The sequence below is a fragment of the Nylanderia fulva genome, unplaced genomic scaffold (genome assembly GCF_048542155.1).
Source record: "Nylanderia fulva isolate GAGA-0341 unplaced genomic scaffold, ASM4854215v1 Scaffold8, whole genome shotgun sequence".
Taxonomy (NCBI): Eukaryota; Metazoa; Arthropoda; class Insecta; order Hymenoptera; family Formicidae; genus Nylanderia; species Nylanderia fulva.
The window spans coordinates 4,137,536-4,154,352 of NW_028190916.1; the positions used below are offsets into that span (position 1 = coordinate 4,137,536).

Sequence of the window (16,817 nt, forward strand, 5' to 3'; positions counted from 1 at the left end):
CAAAGAGGCTCGTGCGTTTCTTTGATTGCGCTCACATCGCGCAAAACTTGGGACGAATTTCATGCACAAATTGGCTACTTCTGCGACAAAATGTATACAAACGTTTGATCTTGGGGAATATTTGGAAGGGGTTTTTTTTCAATGCTCTATTCAACTTGTGATGTATATTCGTTACATCTCGAATTAAATTTATTGCATTTTTAACGGCAGGTTATTTTAGTATTTTTTATTTGTGATAAATCGTACTTATAATAAAAAATAATATTATTTAACATTCTCTTTCCCATTTTCCTCATTTTTATTTTTTATGGGTTCTAAGAGAATTTAAATATTCATTATTTAGTTCTTTAAACATTGTTATATCCACTTTTGAATATTGTTTTGTATTTACACAATTACTGTATTTTGTAGCAACACATTCATGAAAATAATGCAAATGAGCTGCATTCCTACAATCATATGTACGGAAATTTCAAATTGCAAGTGAACAAATGGTCTATCTCTTGGTATTTCAGTAAGAGCATTATCCTCGTACGAGAATATCTAATTATATATTTTAAAATAATTTTATTTTTTATCATTAGACCAATCGTAGTAATAATTTCTTGGCACACTCTAATAATTATTTATCAATAATTTTATTATTATAATTTTAATGTATTTTATTTTTATATTTTTATAGCGTAAAGTGAGAAAGTGCTAGAGGTACATATTAAACATTTAAAAACATTTTAAATGTTTTGTATATTTTGCAAAAAATAATTTCATTGGAAATATAAAATTATAAAATAAATTATAAAAGGAACTTGTTTATCTATTCATTTTTAATCACACGGGAAGATAAAGCGAAATAAAAATTCTCGAAAAAAGATATGATTTCAAATATTCGAAAATTCGAAACTTTCTTTTATTAAAATAAAAAAATATTAATTTAACGTATAAGACGGGCAACAAGAGCCAAATCGCGGATGACAATGCGTTATCCTAACGAAACTAAATAATTTTCCGTTAGAATTAAATACCGGTGCACAAGGCACCAAATTTTACTTGGACACGGCCAAGATTTTAAAATATGAAATAATCTCATATTTGAGATTTAATTTCAATACCCCCTTTAACCCCCCTACGGAAAATAAATAAATGAATGCAAGAGAAAAATATAGATCCGAAAATCGCTGAATCGGGAATCGAACCCGAGACCTTTCGCTTGCCGGGCGACTGCTCTTCCAGCAGTCCAAGTAAAATTTGGTGCCTTGTGCACCGGTATTTAATTCTAACGGAAAATTATTTAGTTTCGTTAGGATAACGCATTGTCATCCGCGATTTGGCTCTTGTTGCCCGTCTTATACGTTAAATTTATAATTATATTACAGAGCCTTGTTAAAACTCTTATATTGATACACGCTGGCTTAAAAATGCGTTTGTTTACCAACATTAATATATATAACAGAGAAAAGTATAGAATCGAAAGGATCTGAATAGCTCAGCTGGAAGAGCAGTCGCCCGGCAAGCGAAAGGTCTCGGGTTCGATTCCCGATTCAGCGATTTTCGGATCTATATTTTTCTCTTGCATTAATTTATTTATTTTCCGTAGGGGGGTTAAAGGGGGTATTGAAATTAAATCTCAAATATGAGATTATTTCATATTTTAAAATCTTGGCCGTGTCCAAGTAAAATTTGGTGCCTTGTGCACCGGTATTTAATTCTAACGGAAAATTATTTAGTTTCGTTAGGATAACGCATTGTCATCCGCGATTTGGCTCTTGTTGCCCGTCTTATACGTTAAATTTATATTTATATTACAGAGCCTTGTTAAAACTCTTATATTAAAAAAATATTGTTGCGTCCTCGGGACGCCTCTCGCTCAGTCACTCACACACAGTCACTCTCACTCGCGCGCGAAATAAAGACACTCGCGTAATAGGGAAATGAACTTTAATATGAGGAACCAATACACGAAACCAATGAAATATAACAAATAGTGCATTCGTAATGCAAAGAAGCTCAGGGTCTCGGAAAACGTCCGCACGATGCGACCGCTAGACCAAATCTGTCATGTCTCCCGAAAACAGAAGAAGACCCTTAGTTGTTTAACAACAACTCCCTTGACGACGATCTCCCGGAAGCGTAAAGAGTTGATCCCGCGAAAAGTATCACCCGATACAAAGATGTAGATCCAGGGGCGTAACACGGGGGCGCAACAATATGTATTAATTTATATGTAAAATTTTATTACTATATAATCTACTAGCAGCGTGTGATGGATATGTATCGAATTTATTATACTCGATTATTCAACGAATAAACGATACAATCTTTAACAACTGTCCAATAGTTTTGAAAACTTTTGATAGGTTTGAATGCTTTTTGAATAAAATGCTTTTCATGATCAACAAGAATCGATTGTCAGAAGTTATTCTTATATAATATCGATAATATAATTTGTTAAAATTATAAGCAAATAAATTTTAATCATATATAATTATCTATTCTCCAAAATTTGCACGTATTAAAATTAAAGTGGAAATTAAAAAAAAGTGTCCAAAATAAAAAAGATAAGAAACTTGTGCAGATAACGAATATTATTAAATAGGAATATAAAAAAACGCGTAAAATCTTTTTGGTAATCTTCTATATTTTTTTCGAATGGCAGTTTATTTTTCCGCAGTTCATAGAAGCGATCAATGCGCAATCATGAAACGACTTATGTGTAATATCTCATGAAATTCGATAACGCAGATTGAGTTTTCCACTCAACACAGCAGCTTGGCTCGGTTCATGAGGGTAGTTCAAAGTGGGCCAACAGGGATGGACGATATTACGAAAAAGTTTGTAAAAGATTTACAAGTACGGTTTCAAGATTCGGAAATCAACAACATATTGTTTGTATATATGTATATACTGAGTAAGAAAAACTAGCTACTGATAACATATTGTTATATATAATTATAATATTTAATTAATAATTAAGGTAAAATAATATAAACTTTTTAAATTTAAATACATTTTTTCAATAAAAATTTACTTGAATTCTACAGGAAATGTTCATCTATCTCTCTCTTTCCCTCTCATTGTACAAATTTAGCTGCATTACATATATAAACACTTTGATTAAACTCTGTTCTATTGGGATTGTCAGAATGCTACACTATTACTGAAATGTTAATTTTAACCATCATAGTTTTGATCATCTATATCATATAATAAATGTATATAATTATTATTGTAGTTGCATTTTAGATAAAACTGTGTTGAAAATAGAAAATAGCGTTATTAAATATTTCTATCAAATATAAAATTCCATTAGCTGTTAGCAAGATTTGAAAATTTTCAAAACGATATTTTAAATCTGATTTAATCCTAATAAATCTAATAGAAACTTTCCACGTTATTCTATAATGTTGCACTCAGTAGATTCTCTCAATTTCGAGACTTTTAATTTCTTTAATCCATTAGTATTATACTCGCGCGTTTTATTCTCTTTTAATTTCTGTTAGCTTTAGTAGTAGAAAGATAAACGGAATTAAAAGTGTTAATTAGAAAAGAAAGTATCAAAAATATTCTGAGAAAAAAGTCAGATAATAGTCAGGCTAATAAAATGAGCCATAGAAAAATAGAAGCAAAATTCAAGCTTGTTCTCTTAATTAACCAAACTATGGACCAGCCTAAATTAAGTAACAAATCAGTAACGTAATAAAAAAAAAAAAAAAAAAAACGTAATTCCTTATCCAGACTTTTATAACACATTGTGTGTAAATATTGATTTTCTTAGAATTACACATCTGTTTCCGGTTCGAGAGATTTCGCCTTCCCGTATCTCGATCTTTATTACACGAACTTTGACGTTTCGTATTCCAGACGCGTCTCGCGACGTTATTATTCCAAAAATGTTTCGAGCATTCCGAAGTGTGTTCTCTTCGCTTCAACCGCAGCCGATAGAAAAATCCGATGCGGCCGATGCACTCTCTCTCTTCGAGATTTTTGGCTACCAGCTCACCCTTCTCGATATACAAGGGTTTGCTCACATCGGGACGAATGAGGTGGAAGCTTTTAGGAAGCACTGCAAGGCAGACACTTTCTGGCTTACGGAATATATATAGAGTATATATATATATATATATATATATATGTATATACAGGCCCCTCTCTTTCTCCCTGTTGTAGCCTGTCGACGTGGAAATGCGCGCCGCGAACTATCAAAGACAAGAACGTCGGTGAGTTCCCGGCACGAATTTTCCGTGAAACGCGGATTGACTGAAAAGCTTGGCTAAGATTAGGTCGGTGGCCAATTTCCGTACTCTCTTTAGTGCCCGAAAGGAAATTCGTATTGCAGGCATTTAAGTTTATAGAAGATTCTAACATCCTTAGATCGATGTTAGAGACACATTAATACTCTCAACGATGAGATGCGTGTGTTTGGAAAATATAAATAATCCCCTCATAAATTATAAATTCTCATAAATATTAGGGGACCTATCAATTCCATTAATATGTTAATGCAACATTTGCTACGTTAATCCGAAATTGTAAATAATGTATGGCTAAAATTATCGAAGCGTCGTTGAAAGCTAATGATAATGATTGTTATTATACGCGTTCCTATAAAAGAGAAATGCACGTTCGTATTGACAACACGTATCATATATTTATATTATTAAAAGTAATAAAAAATAAATTAAAAAGAGACAAAAAAGAACATTACACAGGTAGGATTATGTCGATAAACATATTGTGGGTACGAAATTCCTCTTCGGTTAAAGAGTCCTTTATAAGTCCTTTCCGTAGGAAAAGAAATGCAATAACATTTTTGTCGTTGGTTTATATACCTCCGCCCGTGTCGTTTATATAGCTTTTCCGCGGCAACAAAGATTGTTGATCTTTTTACAAAAATACCCTTTTCCGCTTCGACGTGACACGATTGAAAAACCGACGTAAAGCTGTAAAACCGTATATATAAAAATATTGCATCACGCTTGACACAATCAGGGAAATTACTAAAACGCTCGCTCGGAACAGAGAGAGAGAGAGAGAGATACAGTGAATCGTTCGAAAGTTACAAAAGCAAACGTCCCTGTCGCGTCGCCTCGGGGGTTGCGCGCAGGCGGCATTTCACGCTTATCTCTCTCGCAGTATTAAGCGACCGTGACTTTTTCCCGTCTTCGTGCCCGTCGCAGTCACGTACGCGTCACGTGCACGCAAAAACTTATGCCCACCGGGAGCGGCTCATTCGGCCGGAAGTACCGGACACATCGGGTGAAATACGATTGCGCACCGGCGAACGTACGGCGAATGGGAAGAATGGAAACGCGGAATCGCGGAATATCGGAGGGCTGAGGTTGTAAAGGGGTCGAGAAAGAGAGAGATGCATCTATCCGTGCACTTGCACACATTTTCCCCTTCCCTTCCCTTTGTCTAACCCGGATATCGCGGGTGGCTCTCGCACGGTTGTTATTTACGTCGTCGGACGATGAATAACACAATGAACGAGAACATATATTAAACGTATCTATAAATCCGAGAGAGAACGGCGTGACAATTCTCGCTAGGAGCGATGGGGTTGAAACAGCGCGAACGAGAAAGAAGAGAGAGAGAGGGAATGAGAGTGCATTAAAAACGTCGGAAAACGACGGAGAAGCGGACGCGATAGTGTTCGACCGATCGTTTTCCACGTTTCGCTCGTTCGCATCCTTTCCGCGCGTTCACGAGCATTTTCACACCAACGACCGACGCGTGCTGCATTGTTCGGGCCAGACAGCGCTCCTTTTTTTCCCTCTTCCCCCCATTTTTCCTCATCTCTATATAATGTTCGATTCCCTCCTCGTGGAAAACAGGAGTAATGAAAGAAAATGCGCGAAAGAAAATCAGGATCGAGCGGACAGAGGTGTCTCCGTAATCACTCGAGTATTCGAGCGAGCGACGTTGTAAAGTGAGGAAAGTAGAAAATCACGTCACACAATTTTATCCGAAATTTATTATACTACATTAAGTCGAATATTAGCGCTGGAATTTTTTTATAAAATCGAACTCATGAATAAGAACATATATCGTTATGAATTCTTTCAAAGTTTGGCGAACGTCTTCAATTCGATTATACAGTTTTCTTCCTTCAAGTTGCTGCGTTTTAAAAATTTTGAATAAAAATGGATCCGATTAACAAAGATTATGCAAAAGAATTCGAGTTGAATTAGCGAACAATTATTAAGATGATACTTCAAAATATATAAGGTCGAGATCCAAGAGATTCATTTATATTCGCGTTCGAGCTTCCTAACGATTTTGCGATTTTGCAAGAAGTTTTTTCCAATTATTTATTTAATATATCGAAAGCTCTACAGCTGCGTGAACATTGTTACAAATTGGATTCACGTTTTATTTGAAACTTTTGGTCTCAGAATGATCCCGACAGCACAACGAGTTGACATATGGAGATTCTATTGCCGGCCGTTCTACATAACCATCGGGCTCCATCAGTATCGCCAGACTTGTTGTCGATAATTGCGAGCCATTGTAAACGTTGCGAACGTGCGAGGAAAGAGCAGCGATTGTTTAGCTCTGTTTTCCGTGCGTCAGTATGCAAAATTGGTGGTGCGCCCGTACTACAAAGCGAATATTAACTCGCACAATATTTTCGCAAGCTACTTCATGAATGTATTTCACCGTTCGTTGAAATCAGTACGATGAAATTTCGCCGATCCGACTCCTCCCGATCGCGTCTCGTAAGCAAACCATCCCGGTTGAATATTGATGTAACGTTGTGTATCGTCGAACGGAACGTCACACCGAGAACTCGCTCGTCGAAGAACTCGTGAAAAAATGTATCGATTTATGTATTCGATCCCTCGATTACGAGGATTGATTTCGCTGACTTGGCACTTAACTCTAATTTAACATTAATCAATAATCTCATGTGATTATAGAGGATTAAGTGTTTTACACTGAAAAAATCCATGTAAAATGTACTTTTACATGGAGATTACTTGTTCAAAACTGGAAAAAATTACCTAATTATCACTGTTATGTTTTTTTCATATTTTTTATAGTGAAAATACATATTAATATACATATGTAAAATATAGGTAAATATACTATTTTTATGCAAAAATTACTTGTAATTTTAAATAGTATTTTTACTTTATTAGAACTTTATTTTTATAAGCATTTATCTATTTTATATATAACATTATCTTATAACATTTACACATTACTAGCATTTCCTATGTATAATTTCATGTTCAGTGGAATATTTTTAATCTTGAAAATGTATAAGAATATATTTTGTTAGGTCGAAAAAACCCAGCATAATTCATGTAATTTTACACAAATATTTTTTCAGTGTACGCAAGTAGGAATTTCTTTGTGCATGATTTCGAATTATGTATACATTGAAACTCTATAATTACATAGATAAAAATATATAAGATATTCATATACACATATGTATACATATAAATTAATAATTCTTTCCCTATAGTTTATACACGGATAAATTAATGTAAATTAATTACAGCGCAAATTAATAGAAAAAACTGACATATCTAATTAATTATCAGGGAGTCTTAAACAATACCAGCATTAATCGTGAAAAAAGAATTATGCGCGCAATCTCTCCCTCTCTTTTTAATATATAATTCATTTATACCGCACAGTATCATTGCAAAAGAAGTCCATTTTCATTTCCCACCACCGGGTGAAACGGACAATTACGTATAATGCTCGAAACACTAGGAGCAAGGTAACGACGCTACGCCGGAAGTAACGGCGTCGTTACATTTTAATGCCATGTAGTCGTGTAAAGGTTTCTTTTATTCGGTAAGGAATCGGCCGCGCGTCGGTCGAAATATAGAAAGCTCACCAAATGAGATAATAAACGACGCGGGTTATTACCCCTGTAACGGCGCGTTGCATCCAATGGAACCCCGACGCGACGTGGAGATCTCGTTTTGCGACATTATGATAGGTAAACCGCGCCGGGTCAAGAGCTCCGTGAAAAATTTCTTACTAATGTACCGGTCATCTATCAAATACTAGCTCGTCGTAAACGCGCCGAGGGATGATGCGCGCAAAAGCTGTCATTTCAAGTAGGTCATGCTTTCACGCGTCGTTTTACACGTACAAAATTGCACGCCATCGCAAAAAAGGGGGAAAAAATAAAACAGACAGTTAACGCGACGATGACGCGAGATATTAAAAGCATCAGTGTTTTCTTCGTCATCGAAAAAATTAAACAAGCTTTCCGACACTCGATCGTTGTTAGCGAAAGAACGATAAGCACGATTCTGCTCTCTCTCTCTCTCTCTCTCTCTCTCTCTCTCTTTATTTTTTCTCTCGAGTTTAATGACACATCGCATTCTTCCTGTTCTCGACTTCACACGCTTTTATCGTCGTCTCACGTATCCTTTATCACGTTGCCTACTTGTCTCGCGTATCGTGCGAGATACTTTTCGTCGCTCGACCAGATTACCGAGTGGATCTTAAAAGTCCTGTGGCAGGTCGAGAGACGTACTTTCTCTACCTTTGCAACAAAGCTATTTGGAGTTTAATAACAAAGTCAAGAGTAAAATTTCAAGAACTGTTACTCTTGCTTGTCACCTCTAGTCGTCTAGCGCGATCTCCAATTTCCGTAATATAAATTCTTATAATTCCCATCCATTCGTTAGCTTCACATCAGGATGAAGTAAATATATAAGATAAGGATCTTATTTTTTTTTTCCAAAAGTAATCCGTTTAAGGGACAATACGCTTCTCTTCTACAGCTTACATTTTTGATAGCCCGTTTTAATCCTTCGCCTCGAGATAGTTTGCACGCTCTTCCTACGAAGTATATAAGGGCGAAACCGCACGAGATGCTACACCCTTCCTATTTCACTTCTTCACCTCCACGCGTATTATACCGTAATGTCGAATAATAAGCAGCAGAAAGCGCCGGCGTAATATTACGTCGGATCGCGTGGTAGATAACGCGCTCGCTCCTCATCTGCCAAGTTCCCTTACTTAAACGGGTCGTCTCGCCCGAAGGGCGGCTTATCGTGGCCGACTACACCCGCTGTTCGAAATTTCCAAAGCGCCTACGACTCCGTTGTACTCTCTCTCTCTCTCTCTCTCTCTCTCTCTCTCTCTCTTTCTCTTTCGTCGTTCGCGAAGCTAAGTTTCCGGCCTGGATGTGCAAGCACATATCCGAGTTTCCTCGCGAATTGTTTAAGTGGCATCGTTTGCAGCGAAGATATACGCGGAGGATTTAAAAAGAGAAGAAATGTTATACTATAAAATATATCAGGGAATATATTATATTATCGATAGACAAAAGGAGAAAATCGTATTGAGACCCCTTTGAAATAATGACGCTTTATCGGGCATTTAAATTTATTATCGTCGAATTTTGTTTGTTTTTTTTTTACAAAATGCATCGCATTTTACCTTTTAAAGCGATAAATTAAAAACAATACAAAGATATATATCCTGACATTTATGTAAAATATTTTTACAGCTCGCGCCCTATAAATAATCTAACGCGCATGATTGCGCGAGCGCAGAGTGTTGTGTTACTACAAACCGCACAAACCAGTGTAATTTATTGTTGAACGCATATATAGGCGCATTCGCATAGGAGAGTTCATCGGAAGACGAAATCACACACAATCACTCTATTGCGTGCATCAATGCAACTGCAGGAGCAATGATGCATTATACAAAGCTGCGCTCTCCCTTTTCGCTATCGGATGGTAATCGAGTCCTCTTCCTTTCTCTTTGCCTCCTCATTGCGATAATAATGCGTACAACAGTACAGATCTGCTAGAGATTAAATCCGCGATCCGCACAATAATTTATTGTAGCAATTTTATTTGTCATTGTACAGGGATTCACTTGCGTAAGCATTCTCCGACTTTAAATAGGCATTGTGTCGCGTCTGAGAGATACCTCGATAGAATATTTTATACCATATTATGCGATTATGCGGATCGCGTTTCGAGAGATCGTGCATATAGCTGAATAGCTGAATAGTTTAAACCAACACAGCAAAGTTCTAAAGAGTATCATGATGCTTGTAGCTTATGGCTTACATTGTATATATATTGATATTACGGCACTTCTCTTATCGGAGAGAATTAATTTTACTCGATAAAATTGAGTTGATTAGTGGTTTTAGTAATATATTAAATTACACGTTGAACTGTATGTTTCCATTTTTATATAAAAAAAAGAAATATTTTTACATTCAATATTATTTTTCATAGTATAATAAAATTATTTCAGTAAGAATTTTCGTAAGGCTCTCATTGTGAAATATAAATTTGAATTATAAAAATATTTCACATCTACGATTAAATTAATAAAATATCTTTTCGTTTCACGATTAAAGATCCTCGTGACATCGATGAAGATGCCGAGTTGCATATAGGTACTCACCAAATTACACGCCTAAACGTTGAACTGCACGTTTCCTTTTTTATATAAAAAAAATATTTTTACATTCAGTTTTATTTTTCATAATATAATAAAATTATTTCAGTAAGAATTTTCGTAAGGCTCTCATTGTGAAATATAAATTTGAATTATAAAAATATTTCACATCTACGATTAAATTAATAAAATATCTTTTCGTTTCACGAATAAAGATCCTCGTGACATCGATGAAGATGCCGAGTTGCATATAGGCACTCATTGAAATCCCCCGTGAATTCTACGCGGTGCATTGTCACAAACGATCGGCACCGATTTCTCTGCCGTTTTGCAATTCCGTTTTGCGTATTACGAAGTTACGGATGCGCGTCGCTTCGAATCGGCCCCGGTTCGATGGCGCACGCCGGAATAGCGTGCGATGCTGAGCGAAACTACGTTACACTCTCGTCTATCCGTTCGTGGCCTTCGTTCGTTCATGCGTGCACGCGAAGCCAGGACAAACGGCCGCTTTGTAAACGCGAATTTCACTCCGCACGGCCGATGGTTGACGCGGTTCCGGTGGTTTCTGTTCTGTCACGGCTACGCGCTTTCCGTTCCGCGGCGCGATCGTTCGAGCCTCGCTATGCGAGAATCAACGCGCGTTTCGGACTCGTTCCTGACAGGGAAAAGGTCCGGGGTGAATGACAGTCGGATGGTGGTAAAACGGAGGGAAAGAAGTGCGATTCGAGTCGTCGTGACTGCAGGTTTTTATTGCGAACGTATATATTTACTTTGCGAGCTGCTACTTTGACAATTTAATTGAAGCATTCACTATCCATTTTGGGCTTTTACGTGATCTTGGTTTTATGTACGATCGTTTTGATATTTGATGAGACCTGCCAATTTTTATAAAGCTTTCAATGGATTGTTTTTTTTTTCAACGCACAGTTTTTTAATATATAAATGATTAAACATTAATGGTTTCAGGAGCTAACAAAGTGATAATAAGAGTTCGCTTTTTTAATAACTTTTAGGAGCTTTTTAAAAATTTTTAAACGACAAAAGAATTAAATATAAAATATACTGATTGTAAAATACTGTGAATAACATTTTTTTTAATTATAAAAATAATTACGAAATAAATAAGAAGAAATTTATGAAGTTATAAACTACAATTAAATTCTGAAATCTTTCTTATTAAAATTGTTTCTGTAAATCTCTCATAAAATGTTATATTATTTTTGTTATATAATATATTTCTTTTGGAAAAAATAAAAGAAAAAACGATTGATTCAGTGAAACAGTGCTCCAACGATTATTTTTTTTAGTTTTTTTTCTGTCTGGCGAAGAGATTTATGATAAAAGTTTTGTAGTAGTATACACGCTCATACCGCACAAAACTTTTTGTTCCATTTGCAGAAAAGCAAAATTAGTGGTCTACACTATTGTCTTATAGTTTGTAAAAAAGGTAAACATAAAAATATTTCTCGGATTGTATCCAAGAAATAATGTCAAGTATATAAGTAGCACCAAATATAAATATAATATATGAATACAAATAAGAAAGCTCACAATTGCTCCGATAGCACTTTATATATAAGTATACTCTCTTTGATTTTCCACTTCATTAGCTTTTCATTATCTATCTTCATTTAATTATTTTTATCTTCGTGTAAGACATTCGCCCTGAGATATTCTCTATAAAGTGTCACAATTGTCACGAACTACTTTTCGTTATCACGCAATTTATTCAATATTATAAGAGATCTAAAAGGGCTTTCTCTCGATTTCAACTTAATACAAAGACCTATACCAGATAGCTTGAGTCACTTCCACAGACTACTCCACGAAAACCCATTAGACAGAAAAATCGCGGCAAAGAGGGTAAAGAACGGCATGCGCAGCTACTCTCTCTCTCTCTGAATATCGCAAAGTCGAGGAGTTGACCCTCGTCGGTTCGTTTCGTAATAACTCTTTTGGTCTACAATTAGCGGTTAGTCCCGGTTGCTTGCACGCTGAGCACGTCTGCAAATGCTTCATAAAGCGTTGCACTCCGCCGAGAGAGGAAGAACTCCGGGCTCGAGGAGTGCTCCATTCTCGTCGCCCTCTCACGGGTTGAGCCAAGGGGATTAAATGAGCGAAAGTAAGACGACGAGTTGATGTAGATAGGAAGAGGAATAAGAGGAGGCGCCGCGCCGAAGGGAGTGAATAAGGTGGTGATCCAGAAGAGGCGTTGGCGCTCGTATGTTGCAGCAGGTACGTGCAGTTTACGTACGAGGGATACGTTCGCCAGTTAGCTGGCGCCGGCAACATTAACTGACTTACGCCGCCCGCAGGGCGGGTGAAGCCCCGTGGTGCCAAGTAATGAGGAAATAATTATGAGAGTACGTGTCAAGATTTTATGGCATCGTTCGCAGGAGGAAACGCAGCTGCGCGCGCACGTTTGCAGCCCGACACGACACAAGCGGATTTACAACGGTCGATTCGCGAAGCTGAATCCGATTGGGAAATTCCGACAAGGACAATTGATTCGATAAGATATTGCACGATCGGCCAAAGTGCGCTTTTTTCTCTTCTTCTTTATTATTGCTATTCGTCATTCTCAAGTATTCGTAAAGTGTATCACGCAGCTCAGTGATGAATTACTGAGTTTGAGTGACCCGTTGGAAAAGTTGCTGTAAACGAGATTTAAAGTTCCTCGCATTTATATCGTTGAAGCGATTAATATGCATTTCGTCCTAATTTGGCTTTATTTAAATATGCGAGATCGCGTATGAATTACAATCACTTAAAAAGACAAGAGGCCAGGGCACTTAATAATAATTACGGTGAAAATTATGGAAGGGCGCTTGCTTTACTACCGTAAATAAGTAAGAAGGGCAGACGGAGGGAAAAGAGTAATTTTTATACTCTCCTGCCGGCAGTTACCTTTCCTCCCTCCATCCTTCTTTACTTTTTGCAACACTCTCTCGTTTCTTGTCTTAATCTCATTTTCTTTCGTTTTAACTCTGATTTATGTCATACACGTGCTTACAAAAATCTCGCGCCTGCTGCGATTCTTTTAAAAATTTTCGTAATTCGTACGAACACATATCTCTTTCCTTTTATCCTGATCCTTTTTCTATTTATGCCGTATTATATCATGTAACTTACAGGCCGTCGCAAAAATATCGCCACTCCTCTCAACTGCAGATACTGCGATATAAAGTAAGACGAATGGTTAGTTGCTTTAACGTCGAGACAACGATGGCTTTTGACTTATAAAGAATAGAATGTTAAAACATTGGCTGGCAACTGACAAGGAAATAATAAAAGATCATTCGGATATATAAAAATTCAACTAAATTATTCAATAGATTTTGTTGAAAAATATATATACCATATCTGTCTAAAAAATATGTCGTTTTATATTTTTATTTCCTCATTTTTTCTGTGTATCTCTGTCTTAAGAAGATTTAAATCTTTTTATTTATCACTTAATCGACAATTTACAACCTTTTTTTATTGGATGCGATATCGGGAATATCTGATCATTGAAAGCATTTGCTCGCGACTACGAAATGGATATGCTCGCATTCTCTCGGGTTTCTCGCGATTTTTATCCGAAGGAGCTCGTCACTCGTCGCGAAGTGAAAAATAATGAGACTGCGGATAGAATTCGTCCCCCAGAAACAATCATCGCGATCCCGAATACTACCTCACGTTTCTTCTTCCAAAATGAACGATTGTAAGAGTAAGGATCCCGAACGCGACACAACATCCTTAAATCTCGTGCATGCTGTATTTCAATCTTTTTAAAGAATTTGTAAAAGCAGTCGACCTCGCGGATCACGTCGTCGCGACGTGATCTTCTCGTTGGTGTTACAATCAATGAATATAATTTGGTTACCGCGTACGAGATCGAAAAAGTCAGTAAAAATTGTAGACACTCGAAAAAAAATATTTAAGACATCGTATAAAATATAAATATTCGTTTTCAAAATCTTTTGAGAGGTAAAGAAACAAATATTTAATGCTAATTTTGCATATTGTAAAATGATTGGAAAAATTTATATGTATACATATGTATAGGTATTAATTTATAAATAATATTGGATTAATTTTACATTAATTTTATATTAATTATAAAATATATATATATATATATATACACCTGTCCATTACTTTTCACACTGATTTTTTTCTTTCCACATAAGCTTGATCATAGAAAGTACTCAGTTAACCTGAGTCTGGAACATATTTTCTCGTTTCTGCGGAAAAAATTGACCGCGTTCGTGAACATTCGTCAATCGATAAAAGACACGTTGCACTCGAAACTCGATCGAGAAAATATCGGACAGAGCTATCGTCTGGCGTAGCGATCGCTACTCTCTCTGTATTTACGACGTTCAATTTGGTAGACGCGTCTCGACGTTGCTACAAGGAACGACGAGAGAGAGAGAGAGAGAGAGAGAAAGGGCTTGCGAAAGCTTCGCGCTACTTTACGAGGGTGTAAGGGAAGGAAAACGCCGGCAGTTTAAGTTTTGCTTTGCGAGCGCGAGAAAGGTGTCGAGCTATGCGAAAAGCGTATAGACGGGATCAGTCTCTTTCCTCCGCACCTTTCTCTCTTTCTCCTGAAATACCTTTGCGAATTTACGATTTCGCCGTGCGGCGGTATTTTCACGCCTCGTCGGATTTCTGCACCCTTATCTCGCGTCTTGACGGAAGGCGGAAGCGAAGCTGCAGCGGCAACTCTCGCTCTCGCCGGAAGATATTGGTACACGTTACGTCCTGAACCCGATCGTGGTAAAACTTGAAAGTAGCAGGCGCCGTTTTTACGAATGCGCATCGTATTTCGACGGGCATACGGTACGTACGGCGATCTGTCGGAATAATATCGGGAAATATCGCTTAACCGTATGGCGAGTGTTGCGCGAGAATTGAATCGAAACTAATTCCTCATGTTTGTGTCTCCAATTACGTACAAATTATTCATCGTACTCGTAAAATCAGAGATGACATGCACGTGGTGCGTTTGCAAGAGAATATTTTTAGAAATACGCTCTTTTCTCATTTCAGCACTTGGTGAGAATAAAATAAATTTTCTAAATAATAAGAAACATTATTTATCATTTATCGAATAATATTTAATTCTTTCTCGATTCAGATCCTTGATTAAATTTTTAACGAAAAATTTGAATTAATGTCAGTCAGAATTTGCACAAACCTTCTCTGTCGTAATTTGACGTAATTTTGTTGTTAATATCATTCTTTACCTTTAATCCGATTTTTAAAAAATGAAACGAGGTTTGACCCCAATCGTATTACACAATCTATATTTAGAAATTCAACGCTAGTGCAAATAAAATAAATATATGTCGTTCTGTCTCGATTCTTTCTTCGATTAAAATGCTAATTGGATTTTTGATGAAGAACCTTGGGTTAATATTAGTCGAAATTAGCATACCAACTTCTCTCTCAACGTATTTTTCTTATTAACGTTTTCCTTATCTTCCCTCGATCTTTCAAAAATGAAAGGAGATTCGGCGAATCACGTATTATCTACGTTACCCGGAACCTTCGAAGAGCAATCCCGTCGCTAGGACCACTGGATCATCAGCGGCGGTTCAATTTTCAGCCGGCTACCCGCGATAATCGTTGTCGTGTCTTCGCGTACCGCCGTTACGAGATTGGATGTCTGCGCTATCTCTTACGGGGTAGAAAGAAGGTAGATACTGTCGTCACCAGCCGGTCGGGCGAGCGAAATGAACTTTATCACACAGCTGGGATCTCCATTGGAAAACGTGTGTGTCACGCGCAAGAAAACCCTCTATACCCTCAAACCCTGGTTGCGTCCGTCTGTCGCGTCGCCGTCTTGTCATCTCGAGTGCTCCACTTCGGTTTCGCCGACATTCGCCGACATGAACCGCAACGATCCACGGTCTTCGGCCGCGGAGGGTCAGTCGGTATAAAAATATTTATCAAGTGCGTAGCCATGTTAACCGGCCACGGCCGACGTTACTTCTCGCCGGGGAACGTTGAATGGTGTACTTGAATTTTGTAAAGTGCACTTAGTCAACGAGAGCTTTCTCTGCCGAGCGTGTCGGCGACTTCTCGAAATAACTCCTTTTCATTTCTTCCCTCTGCAAGAAACCTATTTTCCCGCGATAAAACCTTTCGCTCTTCCTCTCTCTCTCTCTTTCTCTCCTCTAGCTGGAAGGGATGGTGTCGAAATAATTCAGGTAAGAAATCTCGGTTTTTCAAAGATAGTAATCGAACCTGAATTTAATTCAGTATTCAAACAGCGAAAAGCGCGTCGGGAAAGAATGTCTTTTCTTTTCTCTTTTTTTTAATCTTCATCTCGATAATATTCCTGACTTTGTACGTGTATGAAATAGAGAAACAACGATGATGCACGCTTGAAGAACTCTCGATTCAGTGACACAATGGTCTCGTATCGC

General features: G+C 37.2%; 1 protein-coding gene across 1 annotated transcript in view; it reads right to left on the reverse strand.

Annotated features, from left to right (window-relative positions):
• LOC114943515 (uncharacterized) overlaps positions 1-16,817 on the reverse strand; it is a 137,227-nt gene that overhangs the window by 96,440 nt on the left and 23,970 nt on the right. The window lies entirely within an intron of this gene.